This window comes from Rhipicephalus sanguineus, chromosome 4 (assembly GCF_013339695.2).
Source record: "Rhipicephalus sanguineus isolate Rsan-2018 chromosome 4, BIME_Rsan_1.4, whole genome shotgun sequence".
NCBI lineage: Eukaryota > Metazoa > Arthropoda > Arachnida > Ixodida > Ixodidae > Rhipicephalus > Rhipicephalus sanguineus.
In genome coordinates, this window is record NC_051179.1 from 87936122 (window position 1) to 87952655 (window position 16534).

The following is a 16534-nucleotide window of genomic DNA, read 5'->3' on the forward strand; positions in this document are numbered from 1 at the left end:
ATATGTGTTGTTGCTGCATGCCAGTTAACACTGCTGATCACTGCTGTATTATGTTTTAAGATGATAATGCTCCACACCCTTTTGTCGTGCGCATAATCTGTTCGCTGCAGTCAAATCTGTGAACGTAGCAGAAGCCTTTGTCAGGCCTTGGCTCCTTTTGCTCTTGCCATCTTTCTGTAATGTTGCAGAACAAATAAAGCCTTTATTCTTCTTTTTCTAATAATGATGGTAGCAAATCGCCGTAAAATAGCAACAAATGTTTTTTTTCAGGCATCTAAACTTCGGGACGAAGACACATACTTTTACTGTGGAGTTGAAAAATGCCGACACGGTCGGTGTGTATTAGAGGCCGTTGGGAAGTGCGCAACCAGCTAAGCGTCACATAAATAAAAAAATATCTTGCGGGCACCCATTAAAAAGAACGGCCAGAAGCATTCCAATGCATGTTATCCCTCCCGTCTCATTACGCTTAACGTTTTTGATCTACATTTTGCTTGCTGTACTTTTTCTACACATCGTTACGTCGATCGACATTACGTGTGGACCAATCTTCTGTTGAAAATGAACAATCAAGGTCTTGTACTACAAATTCTGGTTCTCCAAAGAACCCGCTAAAATTAAGGTACACGGGGGAAAAATTAAGAGCAAGCGATGAACAATACGGCTGAAGCCGAAAACGGGTACGCAGTCCCAGAACTTAATCCAAAGTCAACCGTGCCTTCAGAGGAAAAGTAGCATCGCGCAGCGTTTGCTCGTAAATCCCGGCGCATGATGTAATACTCTGTTTTAGTTTACTTCTTTGATGAAAGAGAACTTAATTTTAAAAAATTGAAGCAGATGCCACGCATTGTGGGTATCGTCTTCATGCGAAGCAGTCAGCGAGTAACTGCCTAGACCGCATTTTTTTTTTCTTTGAGCTAAACGTTACGAGCTGCATCGACGTCTCTGTGTAACCTGAGTAGTGAGTATATCCAAAGCTTACCAGACACGTCAAGTTCACTGACGCCTAAATGGTAGCCCATGATCCGGTGCAAAATCACTACATTGGTTAAAGCACACACGTTAGTTCTATCGAAACAAAGAGCACGTTACGGTGCGATGAGGTGGGCATAAGTAGTGGTCGTTGTCGTAACCTCCTCGGGTCGAGCAAAGCTTGAGTATAGGATGGTGGGGTCATAGTAGCGCATATGTTTACGGCATTGTTATCAAAGCGGTTAGCCAACACCGCAACGGCAATTGACGTTTCCCCGACATGACAACTGTATAGGGTCTTTTTGAAGCAGTTTCAAGCACTCGTGTAGCTCTGCTGTAGGATACCTGAGTGCCCCAAAGAATGGCTGGGTTCAATTTCGGATGGACCCGTAATTTTGCTTCTTTTTGTCCATAGGGATTTTCTTCGTCACGGGCTCCTTAACGGGATCGTCTGAAAATCTCCAAAGTCTATTCTCGCTCTTGCTGGAATGGAATGTGTGCCCACATTCCATGGGCCGTCGTAGTCGGGTGTTTGCCTTATGTGATTTGAGGAAAGGGTTTCATGACGCACGCGAGAAGCATGCAAGTTATTCATGTCATGACCTGTTAATCGCGTTCGTCACACACGAAGATCCTTCAGGCCAATGCTAATTTTGGTTTACACGAAGCTGCGAAGACCACCATGACACCGCCTAGACGTAGTCTGCTGGATAGATAGATAGATAGATAGATAGATAGATAGATAGATAGATAGATAGATAGATAGATAGATAGATAGATAGATAGATAGATAGATAGATAGATAGATAGATAGATAGATAGATAGATAGATAGATAGATAGATAGATAGATAGATAGATAGATAGATAGATAGATAGATAGATAGATAGATAGATAGATAGATAGATAGATGGATAAAGATGGTCAAAGTGCTTTCGGTCGGCATATAAATGCTTCGCATTTATTAACGTCATGGAGTTTTGCACATTCACCGACAGGCATCCTGCAATGACCAAATGTGGCTGCGTAGCTCTCATTCTACAGCTCAGTGTCAACGAAATCGGCGATTTCGAGTACGAAGAAAATGAGACTCTAAAAGAAGACGTGAACGCGCGCACACCTAATCTTTCTAGCTCAGACCACGGCGGAAACCCGGTGAACGAGGCCGCCCACCGGCAAGCTAGAGAATTCGTCAGCCGTAGGGTTGGCGGCGCTACGGACCGCGAGGACCTTGGCGAGCCGCTGACCTTCTACCACAAAATAGCCCAGCACTATCGTCTCGCTTGTCGAACTACATCAGCGCCGCATTCCAAACTTACGAAACCACAAGAAATGCCGTGGCGTCGCCTCCAAACGCACTTCTGTCGGTGCCCACAGGTATGCACGCACATCAAACCCGACCTATTCAGTCCGCACTGCTAGCAGTGTGGCTCTGTCACCTCCCTCTCTGGCGTAGTATAGGATTGCAGCGAAGATCCAACCGCGCCTGATCTCCTCACCACTCCTTCGCCCGAGGCGTGGGTGTGTGTACTCCGTAGTAGCAGTCTCGGAATACAGCTCCGGGTCATGCAAAAAGCTGAAGAGGTCGTGGCAAGGCACGACCTGACCGCCATCCCTTCATGCGAAATACTTCTTTTTTCACTTCAGTGAAGTAGCTTCTCTCTCTCGCTCTCTTTGAGTACAGGTACCATAGGCGACACTGCACGACGGTCGGCGCTTTGATCAGAAGTGCGTTCCGAAAGCGTTTCTAGAACTGGAAGCTGATGTTGTTGTTGTCGTTGTTGCCCTCTAACCATGGCTCATACCCAATGTAAGGGGCTGGCGAAGTACTGGGTGAATCGTCACATTATGTTCTATAGAGTAACAGTCCTAGTTTGTATAGTTAATTAGTATATTGATTTGAATTCTCGCTTATCAGTAATGAAATATTTAAGCCGGCTCAATTTTCCAAGGTATTCCTTTAGTGTCGATGATAAATTCCTCCAGGGCAAAAAAAAAAAACCATCCATGTGGCTGTTGAGCAGAGTAGTAACCTCAAAAGAAAGAATAAATGGTTACGTGGACACGATGGATAGCGTTTCGACCTATTTGAAATTCTGCATCGTCTTTACAATATTTGGTATTTGCTCTCTCTGAAAAAAAGCTGTGCGCCGCTTTTCTCAACATGCTCAGGTCAAGCTCATCCACCTTCATCGCCCATTCACGGCCATTTCCAGAAGAACACTTCATCGGTGACAGCACTCTGCCCTCCTTCTCCGTCGGCGTTTGTCACCCGAAGAACGTTCCCTCGCTTCCCTGGTTGCGCTTTGCCGTCCTCGTTACGAGTGAATTCACACTTGCAAGACGACCCCATGTTGCAGAAAGACGGTGTATCACCACTTCGCAGCAGGCCTCCGCAGACCTGTGTCCGTGGAGGCTTTCGCTGTTGCAGCCTTTGTCGTAAATCGTATGCAAGAAAACTTTCCGGTGAATGATTTTTGTCTGTCGCTGTGTCTAGTTTTCTGGTTTTCTGGTGTCCATAAGGCTTTCCCCTGCCACGGTAAACAACTATGGGGTCGCTTGATTGCGCCAGGCATGCATCGTAGCTTGTAGGGCGAGCATGAGCGAATTTTTGTGAGCTCATCTGTAGCTGACCATTTCTGCAAAAAGAAACGAGGGCAGTGGTGCGTTAGGAAATTTTGCGTTTGCCGCATACATTCATGAGGAAAGGAGTTGCGTGCGTGTAATACCACCAGGGTAAGTGGGCCTCTCATCGCCACCGCCACCTTGACGCCGTCGACCTTGCCGTCTTCAACAAGACCACCAGCTTGAAAGCGAAACTGCATACGTAAAAAAAATAGTACGTAAAATAAATGACGCACTTCCCGAGTTATGTTGCATATATGATCGGCATTAACGCGAGAACGTTAACCAGCTCCTTTCGCAGAAGTTATGGTGTCGGCGTAGATGGTTGTCAGCGAAAAATTGATGTGGCCCGTGAGCTAGAAATCGTGGTGAGCGCAAAAAAATAAAAAAAATCACAGTTTCGCCGCAAGGGCAAAGCAATGAATGCGAGCTAGCAAGAAACATATGCTATACGAAGTGAGCCTCGCCAATGGATACTCTGTTTGAACAGCGCTCCTGTTACAAGGGCGGCCGAAGCAGCGAAGGCAATCTAGCGTGACTTCAAGGTCGAGCTCGAGCTGTGACACCTTGATAGTTCGCGCCTATCTTTCTGTTTGTTCGTTTTTCGCGGACGTCGTTTAGCGGCGCTCCCGTAACCTGAGCGCGGACATCACGGTGAAAGCGTGAAACATCCCTCTTGCCCTCACCACGAGAAACCCGCGCGAAGCAGACAGCGGAAGGCCAAGGTTCTCCTTGCGCAAATATAAGAAGCGAGCTAGCTCGCCGACGACTTTTAAATGCGCCCGTCGCGCTACTAGCGCCATCTCGCTGTAATGAAGAAACGCTTATAGCGCCGGCCATCTCTGAGTCCGTCCAGCGGTAATGGGTGTGTATATAACGCTCGCCGTTATACGTGGAGGACCTGCGTTCCGTGGCGTAGTGGCTAGCGCCACTCGCTGCGGAGCAAGAGGTCCCTGGTTCGATTCCGCGCTTCGGAAGCATTTTTCTGAATTATTTTTCTTTGGGGCTTATATATATATATATATATATATATATATATATATAAGTATTGAGAGGTGGCACTTCAAGAAAACTTCATTATTACGTCGACGTTTCGGTCAGAGCCTGACCTTTCTCAAGACTTGAGAAAGGTCAGGCTCTGACCGAAACGTCGACGTAATAAATGAAGTTTTCTTGAAGTGCCACCTCTCATACTTATACTTATACGGCAACCAAAGGCAACCACTCCTTCAACTATATATATATATATATATATATATACATACCTATACATATACGGTGCATGACGGCGACGGGGACGGACATTTTCCAGCCGAGACTGTCCATATAATTGCTATCGCAATAAAAAGTCAGTTTTACCGCAAGGGCGAAGCAATGAATGCGATAGCAACATATTCGAGTGTTCGACGAAGTGAGGCTGGCATCTAACTGAGTTGTATCCGATCTCGCGTAACTACAAAACGCTGGTGTAAGAGAATACGGCCGCTCTAGGGAGAGATTGCTCTCCGCATAGTCACTTCGTGTTGAAAGCCAGTACGTAGAAGATTATATGAGCCGCCCACTGTGATGGCTGTCGAGATAGCGCGCGCGCCAGAGATCGCGGCCGCGCCCTTTGATTTAGTGTTCAACATTGCTGCTCGCGCGACACCCCCCCTCCTCCGAGCGAATGCACCCTCCGAGCGACGGAGCGTGCATGCGTCTTTTCATGGTCGTTAAAGACGGGCGGTGCCTTTCCCGTCTGCTTCGAAGGCAGGCCTCCCGAGCGGGGTGATGTTATCGCATGCAGCCTTCGAGCGACGAAAATGGGCCGGCTCGTTTGATCTCTGCTTCGGCCGCGTTCGTCGCCGCCACTAGCGCGTTTTTACCCGCGGTAGAACATACGATGCGCGGGGTGATCTTATCAATTTGGACTTCATACGGCAGAGACATGACGGCGACGGCGACTGCAACAGCGACGGCAAAAACCCGTCAAGACTGTCCATTTAATTGCTATCGCAATAAACATCATGGGTCCGAACAGAACTCGAACCCAGGCCCCCCACGTGGAAAGCAGGTGGCATAACACAGAGCGACGCCCTTCTTTTTCCTTCTTTTTTGGCGGACTGCAGTACGTAGCACTGAACAAAAGTACATAGAGAATAAGAATACACAACCCACACTGTACGTTTGCGATATGTGTAATCAGCCAGTATAATGCTGGCTTAGTGAAACTTAAAAGTGCCAACAAAGTTAAATTCTCATCAAACTTAAAAAGCCACCATTGGCTCTCGTCTTGTGAACCACTTGGACGGTTGCGCTGCCGCTTTATGGATTTGACATACCCATGTATGTTATCCCGGAAATACACTCGTGCTGGCCAAGCATCCTTTGACAGTAGTAGGCTGCCGTAGCTACAGAGCCACACCAGTGCTTCGACCTGTACCGGTAAAAAGCCCTATAGGGGTGTTTAGTGCGAGCAGTTGTGTGAACACATATAATATTGCACCCGCCACGGTGACCTAGTGGTTATGGGGCTCGACTGCTGATCCGTGAGATGAAATCCTGGCCGTGGCGGCCGCATTTTCGATGGAGCCGCAAAATGCTTGAGGCCCGTGTGCCCAGATTTAGGTGCACCTAAAGGAACCCCAGGTGGCCGAAATCTCCGTGGCCTTTCACTATGGCGTCCCTCATAAGCATAGAGTGCTTTTGGGACACGAACGACATACAGTGAACTCTCAATTGAGTGAACTTCAAGGGACCCAAGGAAATAGCTCACTTAACTGAAAGTTCCTAAACTGAATATTCAATAGAATATGGAACAGCATTGGGCACAGAGACATTAGAGCAAAAGTGTGAAATGCAATTATTTTGAAAGAAATCTGTAATTTTCATTGGACTGGTGCCCTTAAAGCGCAAGAAGAGACAAAGCTTTCCAGAGAGTCTACGTTTCTGTGCACTGCCTCTGGCACAACTTGTTGCTGAGACACGAAGTCTCGCAACTTTCTAACATACTGTACCGCCTCGGCTAGAGTTACAGGATTTGAACCTGCCTCAGCCGTTACGACTTCCTCGTCGCACTCTTCTTCTTCTGGTTCCGGACGAACACTCGAAACAATTTCCAAATCAGATAGTTCTGCACAAGTGACGTGATCACTGTCACACTGCACATAGTCCTCAAATGAAGCACCACTGTCAGCGTCCAGCTGTGTCGCGCCGCCGCCGATGGATGGGCGATTTAGTGGCGGCTCGCATCGGCTATGCCAGTGCTGCAGTGCACAAAACTTCGTTGAATTGATTTAAAAAATGAGCCTGGGTCCGCGGATCAAGTTCATTCAACTGAAAAATTCACTATTCTGAAATTCGTTTAACTGAAAAATTCTTGCATAGAATGCATAAGAAAATCGCCGGGGATTTTCTAAAAGTTCGTTATTCTGAAATATTCGTTAAACCGACGTTCGTACAAGTGAGAGTTTACTGTATATTATTTCGAGGAAGAGTTGAATCCCACCAGGGATTAAACTCTTCCTCCCACCGGAAAGTGTCACCCTTTACAAAGCTCTCAGGCTCATTAATCATTAATCACTAGAAGTGTTTCTGATTAACCTCCCTGCCTTCTTTTTTTTTCTGTTTCCTTTTTTTCTTCATCTGAAACAGCATGAAAAAGTCTTGCAGCTGCGCGGGCGCACGTGTTCCTTACGGACGCGTATTGGTTTCTTCACTAATTCGCATATTGATGAAATAGGAAGTAATGGGCACTTCGCAACATTACGTAAATACAAAGACGACGCGTGCCATCGAGGGAGAATTCAAGACAGAAGAGTAAAGGACGCCCTTTTCTACTCTGTAAGCATGTACCAACTAGCCCAAGAACAGGTTTTACTTAAACGTTCTATACCTGGCGGCACCGCTGATGTGTCCACCGTGAAGAGGAGCGTAGCTGCTGAATGAAAAGGCGATGGAAGCGGGGCCCAATATGCTATCGTGTTCTACATTTGAAAGCAAAGATCAAGAGCCCTGCAAGTGTGTTCACGTCTTTTTTTCTTTTTTTACGGCTCACTGTTGCAAACACGGCCGCGTTGAAGCTCGCGTACTGTCACTGGACGCGTGAATATGCGCGGCGGGAGGCGTTTGTGGCGCTTTACGATGACAGTGCCAAGCACCGGACAAGTTGCCGTCTAACATGACATCGAGTGCTTAGTTTTCGCTGTGCAAAAACAGCGTTCTTGACCACTGAAGATATACATGAAGCTTGTTTTTCCAGCGTGGAATTCCAAACTGGAGACCCGCACTCCCGATCGGCCGCGACCAAGATTGCTGCTCATTGTCGATGGTCACGCACCCCCACCAAAATAACATGAGTATCAAGAATATATTTGCATATCAAAATATGTAAAAACGACACTGCCGACCATGTGTGCATCAGAATTTAGGAAATGGCTTGTTGCCTTTGCACGGGGTTTTGAGTTGCATAGTTTTCGCCTGAACGCCTCTGGAATATTTTTTGTTTAAATAAACACGATTGCTCCAAAAAATTGTTTCGCATGCTCCTTCGCAAACAAAATAATATTTTGGTTTACAAAAATATCAAACCATAAATTTAGAGTGCGCCTTTGCATGTGAACTTGAACCGCTGCAGGTTACCATTATGTTATGGTTCTAGCTACTACCGAGATCAGGCTATAGACCAGAACACAGCGAATTCCATGCGCATCGCCATATTTGCATCGCGCGTCGCGCCATCTATCGCACACGCGACGAAACAACACGCGCGGGCTGCACGCCAGCAGACGCTACACAGAGCAAACGTGAAGCTTCGAAACTCAGCCCGTCGGAGAGCGTGTTTTCGCGTCTTTCTAGCCTGGACATTTTCGCTGATTTTATGGAACACCAAGAACATCTTGCTCATGCAAGTCCACAATGTATACAGTACGTGCTGGGTGGGCTGCGGAAGCAACCTCGTCAGATACGTACGCTGTTACATTTGTTAAAAAATAACGTTCTCGCTGTGGTACGCGTGAATCGTAATTGCAGTGCAGCTCGCAAAAGAGTGAAACGATGTTTTGTTGCCCCATATACAAGTTGTGCACAAAGTTTGTGAAAGCTCATCATTTCAGCAGCATCGCGTAATAATTAGAGTACGCTTTACGGGTAGTTTCGCGGAACGTAATTTTTTTTCACGGGCGCTCTTACAATAATGCGTCTTGCTCACAAAAGCGTGCTATCAGAGAGTATAACAACCTGAAGTATCGTTCAGCGATCCCTTTTGGAAGCTACCTGCGCTATTTTATTCTTGTAACGATGGTGCTTTACAAGCGAAACTGTGCTACTCTTAGTTAAGCCGGTTAGCTACGCCTGCGATGTAAAGGACACTGGGCGAGTACTGTTTACTTACGTGCCAATATATGTATTATGTGCAGCTGGATGCCTCGTGTCCAAATAAATTTGGGGACATCAAACACTGAAATGGAAGCACGAAATTCTGTCCTGCTGTTGAGGAGCACCGTGCCATTTATTACCTTTTGAAGACGAAATCTCGAAGGCGTGGATGCCATCAAAAGCACTAAAGCTTAATACTACGTTGAAAGTGGCAAAGCATGCTGACTGCTTGTGCTTGAAAGCACTACCTAGCACTAGATTTTCATCAAAGGAAACGCTCAAAGGTATGAGTGCACCCCCACACAAAGCTGACGCCTGCCTTCAATACAGCTGCGTGTCACGCAAATTAGGTTCGCAAAATGAAATAGGTGGGTATCACACTGTAGAATACACGCAGTTAGTGTACTTACTCGCGCATTTTCACTCGGCTCCTAGTTTTTTTGCTTGAATCGCAGTTATCCACTCGCGGCGAAGCTGAAAACACCGCACCGGCACTATTCCGTGGCGCGTCGTAATCGTCGCAGACAACGCTAATATCCTCGGTTGCACAGCTTTTTGGCATCCAAAGGGACGCGCAGTAGTGCCCAGACGAGCTCTTATACGCTTAAGCGGCGTGACGGGTACTTTTTCGCATTTTTAAAGCCTCAGAAATGCAGCTTCCCTACTGAAAAACACCTATATGGTTTCATACAGGATCCGTATGGTTTTATACAGGACTTACAGGACTAAATATAGGAATTGTACAGGACCGTTTGGGGGTATATAGGATCCAAACAGGATCCAAATGGGACCTAAACAGGACCCATATGGCGGTATATAGGATGCAAGTAGGACATACAGAGGACCCATATGGCGGTATATAGGACTCAAATAGGACCTCCAGAGGACCCATATGGCGGTTATAGGATACAAATAGGGCCGGCCAGGACGTATATGGCGGCATATAGGATCAACACAGGAGTTGTTTTCTTTCATCCGTTCTCATTCAAACCTCTCACAATCTCTTCCTGATCAATAGTTCGCCTTTTTATCTTTATACGTGGCAGGACAGCACTTAATTCTCAATGTTATCTTTCAAAGTCCCTTTCATCTCAATCTAGCTCTCGAACCAGCTGGCTTTTTTTTTATCTTGACAAGTGGCAGTGCAGCACATAATCATCCGCTTTCATGTACACCTCTTACAATATCTTTCTGCACGCGCACCCCTTACAAAAATGCACTTTGCGTGTGAATTGACCCCGAACCGAGGCCTTTTTGACTCAATAGCTGGTCAATTAAACGGCAGCTTCTAATGAGTGCCCTCAATAAACATTGAATTGACATTAGGTTTGAAATATTCAGTTGACTCTCACTCATTTATTTTTAATTGACATACATTAAGAAAGTTTTAATTGACCCACGGTCACTACACATTTAATTGACCTAGTATTGAGCGCTCTCAATGAGGGATGTTGACACCTACATTAGCTTCTGGGGTAGAATTCACACAACTTATTGTGTGTGTGTGTGTGTGTGTGTGTGTGTGTGTGTGTGTGTGTGTGTGTGTGTGTGTGTGTGTGTGTGGTGTGTGTGGTGTGTGTGTGTGTGTGTGTGTGTGTGTGGTGTGTGTGTGTGTGTGTGTGTGTGTGTGTGTGTGTGTGTGTGTGTGTGCGCGCGCGCGCGCGCGCGTGTGTGTCATATGGCCAGCACCACTATTGGCTGCAGTTTTCTCTTACGCATATTTTTACGTTTTTCTGTAAGACACGTTCGTTAATAAGGGTCCTGAATTAGGCATAAACCAAACTTGAGGATACAGTTACAGCACTCAGTGGAGCAGCATTGTATTACATAAAACTGCATGCAAGCATATGCTTTCAGGCACTGACTGTGCGGCGCACGTGTTTCTGAACTGTGTAGACGGATCGGGTCGCGGTGAAGTGCGATACGTGCATTTGCTTCAATGATGCGCTAAAATGCTGCCTTCAAAAATTAGCAAAAATACCCTTGATTCAATGTTTGTCGCAATGTGTATTCAATGCTTTGACAGGCAGTGTCTTTATTATTATTATTTTATTACTATTTATTCATGAGAAGTACGATAAAAATGGGGATAAAACACGTCGTGGTAGCCGGCTTAGGCGAAAAGAATGCGGATTCGACGAACGCGTCTTTCAACGGTCGTGCATTTTTAAGCTGCTCTCCCCGTGGGGGAAAAGGCGCGCCCTATTGTTCCGAAACTCGCCTGTCTGGTAAGTCGCGGGCGGTAGTCTTTGCACGTGGCGAGACCATGAGGGGCGAAGAATTCTGAGAACGCACGGCGCCGACTTTCGCTGCACAGGTGCAAGGAGGCCCGTCTACTGTTGCGATCAAGAAAATAACGCGAGAAGAGATCAATTTTTATTTTATAGGGTGCTAATATTGCGCCATGAAAACTTGATAGTTCACAAATAAGCTTCGCAGAATTATTGGCAGTTACACCAGTGTAAATTTCTGACGGTCACATTAGTTCTGTTGTGTATCCCTCCGCGCCGCACTTTCTTCTTCAGAATTGCTCACCAGCGTCACGAGTGCGGACGTGTTTGTCACTTGCGATCTCTCTTGCTCTGATTTCGTGGACATCGAGTACCGCGATGTGCATAGGCTATCAGCTGAAAGAGTGAAGAATATACTTCGCTCATGTGCTGCAATTGTGGCCGTGCATGGAAGTTTGTTTCGGCGGAACGGTTGTTCACCAGACCCAGCATCGCAACTTTCCTGCGGAAAAATGGACACCTCAGCCTACATGCAAGACTCCATCGCAGCTTCCCTTCTGCAAAGCTGCAGAGACAGATACCGTCACCATGATGTGCCATCAACATTTTCTGTATTTGCTGGATCTCGAAACAACGCGCCTCTGTTGATTATCTTGGAAGGTAAGTTTATCATTTTCACTGTCTTCGTACGTTCTACTCGCAAGTCATGAAAACTGAAAAAAAGTATTGTGCGTGGATGTTGTATCAGTATGCAACTACGTAACTTTTGTGGTTTACATTATTAAAACCGTCCTCTTCTAGCTATTTTTCTTTTTATGACAAGATTTTCTCTTTTTTTTGTGTGTTTCTTACAGGCAGGCCTGCCTGGTTATTCGGAAACAGGCCGCTACGCCAACTAAATGATGGCATTCGTCCCTATTGGAGTGTTTCGTAAAAATAAATATAGATGTTAACAGATCTGTGTTTTCCATTTTGACCTTGAACACTTTACAGAACACCGAAGGTCGCTGCAGCTACACAATGAGAAATACAGCATCTGCATCACTGTGCATGTGCCGTGTATGGTGCCGTTTATTGCGGAGATGCTTAAAGATTTAAATAATAATCAGTTACCAAATATATTCTGCCTGATCCGTTTTTCTTTCAAGTATATAGTAAGTGCAACAGTGCATTCTTACATTCTTATAATTAGACTGCTGCGAGATATCATACAGCTTGAATTGCTGCCATATACTTTGCTTTATTACCACGCTTCATAAACTGGCATGTCTTTATCAATATGTTCTTTTGCTGCACGTCATTTGTGACCCAAATCGCTGATTCGGCCCATGTTACCCATATCACCTGTAACACCCATATAATCAACCTACCTGTATCACTTATACGACCTATAACACCTATACAACCTATATCACCTATAAACCTGTATCACCTATAAACATGTATACCTGTATCACCTGTACACCTGTATCACCTATAAAGCCGTATCCCCTATACGACCAGGCGTGCTCTGGTGTATAACGGAGAGGTTGATCTCTCGCGAACACAAAATGTTGCCATAAAAGGTTAACGAAAGCCTGATCAATAAAAAACTGGACCCCCATGAAAAGTTAGTGATGGTTTTAGTTATTGATTGTATAGAATGGAAAGGTTTATAAGAATAAATTGGAGTGAAGAAAAACCTTAGTTAGCCCCGTAGATGGCAAATTAACACCAGATAGGAGGTCCATTTAAACCGTCGTGAAAGCACAAGTGCCTATGGGTCCAACGCAGTGAACGTAGGAAAATGATGTTTGGTGGGCACGCAGCACCCAAGCGGTGGGCTATAGGAACGCGTATACTGCGAGCACGATATCCACAATATTAGTACGCGAAATACTTAGTTGATGTTAATTAACGGTGCCATTAGACGCTAAAATACTAATAGTGTCGCTGCAAATAGAACTAGGAAGACGCAGTTTAGGGTGTATGTACAGTCAGCACCAGAGACACCACTGCGTCTCAGAAAACTTCGAGTTTTCCAACAATTTGCATTTGTATTCTGTCGCACTGCACAGTACATGTTATTAGCGCGTTTTAGAACAGACCGAAATCAAAACTCAAGGCTGCCTGCCGAAGCAGCAGGAATAATAAACTTTGTCCTCTGCCTCGTCGTTTAACTTTTGACGCTGGCTGCATAGTGTCGTCTACTCAGGGTTGAACACGGCGCATGGTGGCCACGCTCCGCGCAGGGCCAGAGCACATGGCGCGGCCGCGCACGGAGTCGTACGGGCGCATGTGCAGAGGGACGCGCGGGAGTGACTTCGCGTTGTGTGCAACAGAGCTGGACCATTCCCGTGGCGCCGCTCTTGCCTGGCTGTCGTACAGCAAGAGTGGCGCGCTCGTCTGCGCCTGCGCAGCTTTGATTCGATGCGCGGCCGCGCCGGATGCAATGGCGCTCCGTGGAGCACGGCCACGCTGAGCCGTGTTCAACCTAAGAGTGGACGCCACTGTACCTGTACATAGAGGTCCACTGTTAAAGGGGACATCGGAGCGTTTGGCCGCAGCTCGGCGCAACCGCCGTCCAGTGCGCGCTGTGAGTCGGCTTTTTAACACGAAAGTGTTTTATGCCGGGGTCCACCAAGACTTCACTGACGTATTTCCGTCACGGATATGACGTTCTTAAAATGTACACGAACATAATACAAAGAAAAAATCAGAAGAAAAAGCTCCACAAACATAGAAAATTTGGGAATCGAACCCACGACCTCTCGGTCCGCGACGATAGATCGCAGAGCGTTTAACCCATTACGCCACAAACGTATTTGCAGAGAGCTACACAGACGCGCCTTATATATCTAACACTCCTCCGTGTACCTGCTGTCTTGCTCGGGGCGGTGCCGCCGCCTACGAGCAGAAAAAGAGAAGTACTGCATTATGACACTAACGCGCACCGACAGTGGGTGTGTTCCAATACTCACCGTAGACGGCTAAATAGACAGCTAAGTGGACAGCGGCCATCTTAAGTCCCATTCCAATTCTCACGTAGCCGGCAAAATAGACAGCTTCGAGAAAGACAAAAACGATGCAGGCTACTTTGCTGTCCAAACAAGATGGCGGCTCAGCGCAATGCTCGCGTAGCTCGGATCTCGCCGGTATGGTCGTCTGTACACCAGTAGGCGCTTTTCCAGGCGCTCAATGTAAGCTACGTTAATTTTTTCATAGGTTTGAACACGAAATAGGCTAAAGAAAGAACATTTACGTTTGTTTTTCTTAGCTTTCTCTTCTCGACGCGAGGTGGCGTCACGTCGCGTAGACGTCTTCTAGACGCGTTCCATTTGTCGGACAACATGACCTCGATGCTGTCTTCTAAGCTGTCAGCATAGACTGTCTACGATGCTGTCCAGAATTGGAACACAGCCAGTGAACGATTCGGTGGTCTCAGCACTACGACGCCTGTATGCCAGCATTCGAAGGGACGCTGGCATCAAGAAGCACTACCAACGCCACCTAGGTTACGTTCGCCCTACTCAGCACAGCGGGGCGTGGCCTCCGCAATTAGCTCGGAAAATGTTTCTGAAGGTGATCGCGGAGGCTGCAATTGCGACGCGCTCTACGCGCTGATTTGACTCGGTGACGATTCAGTTACGTGCTTCGTCTTTCGCGTTGTGCTAGCGTGTGCAGCTTAGTGCAGCTTCCATAGGCGCCAACAGTGTTTCTCCGCTGTCTACTGATATGAGTGTGATGGCACCGACTACGAGAACTGCGGCATTAAGCGCCGTCGAAAGACAACGACGTCGGCGAGCTAACGTCGCGCAAGTGAGTTTGGTGCAGCGATGGACACGCCAGGGGGGAGCGGGAGGCCTTCGCGCGTTCACGGCTCAAGCTGAGAACTCTGCCTCTCGCTTTCCAGAAGTTGACCGCATCGCGACCCAACTGGCTGCCATACACACACCGAATCAAGACCGAAATGATCGTACCTTCGCCGAAGCGATGCGCCCGCGGGACGCCGCTCGACAATACGACGCAGGATGCCCAGCACACCCACAGTATGGTCGACGACCCGCAAATCATGCACCCTTCGCTGCAGCGGACCGCGAGTTCACCAAAAGATTCAGTGACAACCCGTTCGGTTTCGCCTGCACGGTTTGCGAACGCCTGTGGTTCACGTGTGATTTGCGTGATGCTCCGGCGCGTGCAATGCAGTGTCTCCGGACAAAGTACCCCGGTCGCGAGTCTTTCCAAGACTTCCGCTTATGTGCCAACTGTTTGACTTTCGTGTTCTATACCGATTCCTATATCAGAGGGATCAACCGCATTTTTTTGTCGTATGCTGCCGTCTTCTTCCGCGCTGCGAATGGTCGCGAAGCGAACAGTTGACGCGTAGAACGACCACCGGGCACGGTGCTCACTGCGTCTGCGCGAATCTCGTTGCAGCCGACGGCCGGCGCTGACGCCGAGCTGCCGCCACACACTCCGGTGTTCCCGGAGCGTGTGGCCCCTGTGTACAGCAGACACTGCGCCTCACTTGACGATGAGGGATAGGGTGATATCACTTGCTGCGCCGTGTATAGCGTGCGCCGATCCCTCCGCTCTCGCGCGCGCCGGCTGGCGCCGGCTCCACCTTCGCACGCTCCGCTATGCTTACGTCAGGCGCGCAGCCTGCACTTGTCGCGGTGCTCTCGTGACGGCTTGCGCGTCGCGCCCTCCCTTCCTAAACTCCTGACGCCCTGCGCAAACAGAACACAGACGAGAAAAAAGAACGACGACGCAGGCACTCGTCCGTGTTCTCTTTGCAATGGCCGTCATGAGTATTTTCCAACTCGGTAATTTTGGTACCATATTACTCCTTCCCCTAATGTGTCACTCTCCCGTCGCTACTCTATCCTACTCTCCACACGTATGCCGACGTGTTCGGACAAGTCATCAGTCACCTGGACGAAAGCTGTAGGAGTAAGATGTGTTAGTGGCGGCATGTCATCAACGACTCATGATATCAAATTGCTATGCCATGACATCAGTGCAAGACGAAAATATATGACAAATCGGTAACATGACAATCATGACGTGCGTGTCATGTAAGTCATTACTTACATGAAACGATGTTGGCGTTCTTACAGACGTTTCATTACCATAATATAAACAAAAATTGGAGCGGCATGACATGAGTGTGAAGAAAATAAATCACAAGCCACGACAAGAATGTCGTGCATGTATGTGGGTCATGATTTACGTGATATGGTTTTGGCGCTCTCGCGGCCGATTCATTAACTTGAAGTTTACAAAAATTTCCATGGCATGACGCGAGCGTACATCAGATAGCAATAACACGTCATTATATTTCAAATGTGGCGTGTGTATGTGTACATCAC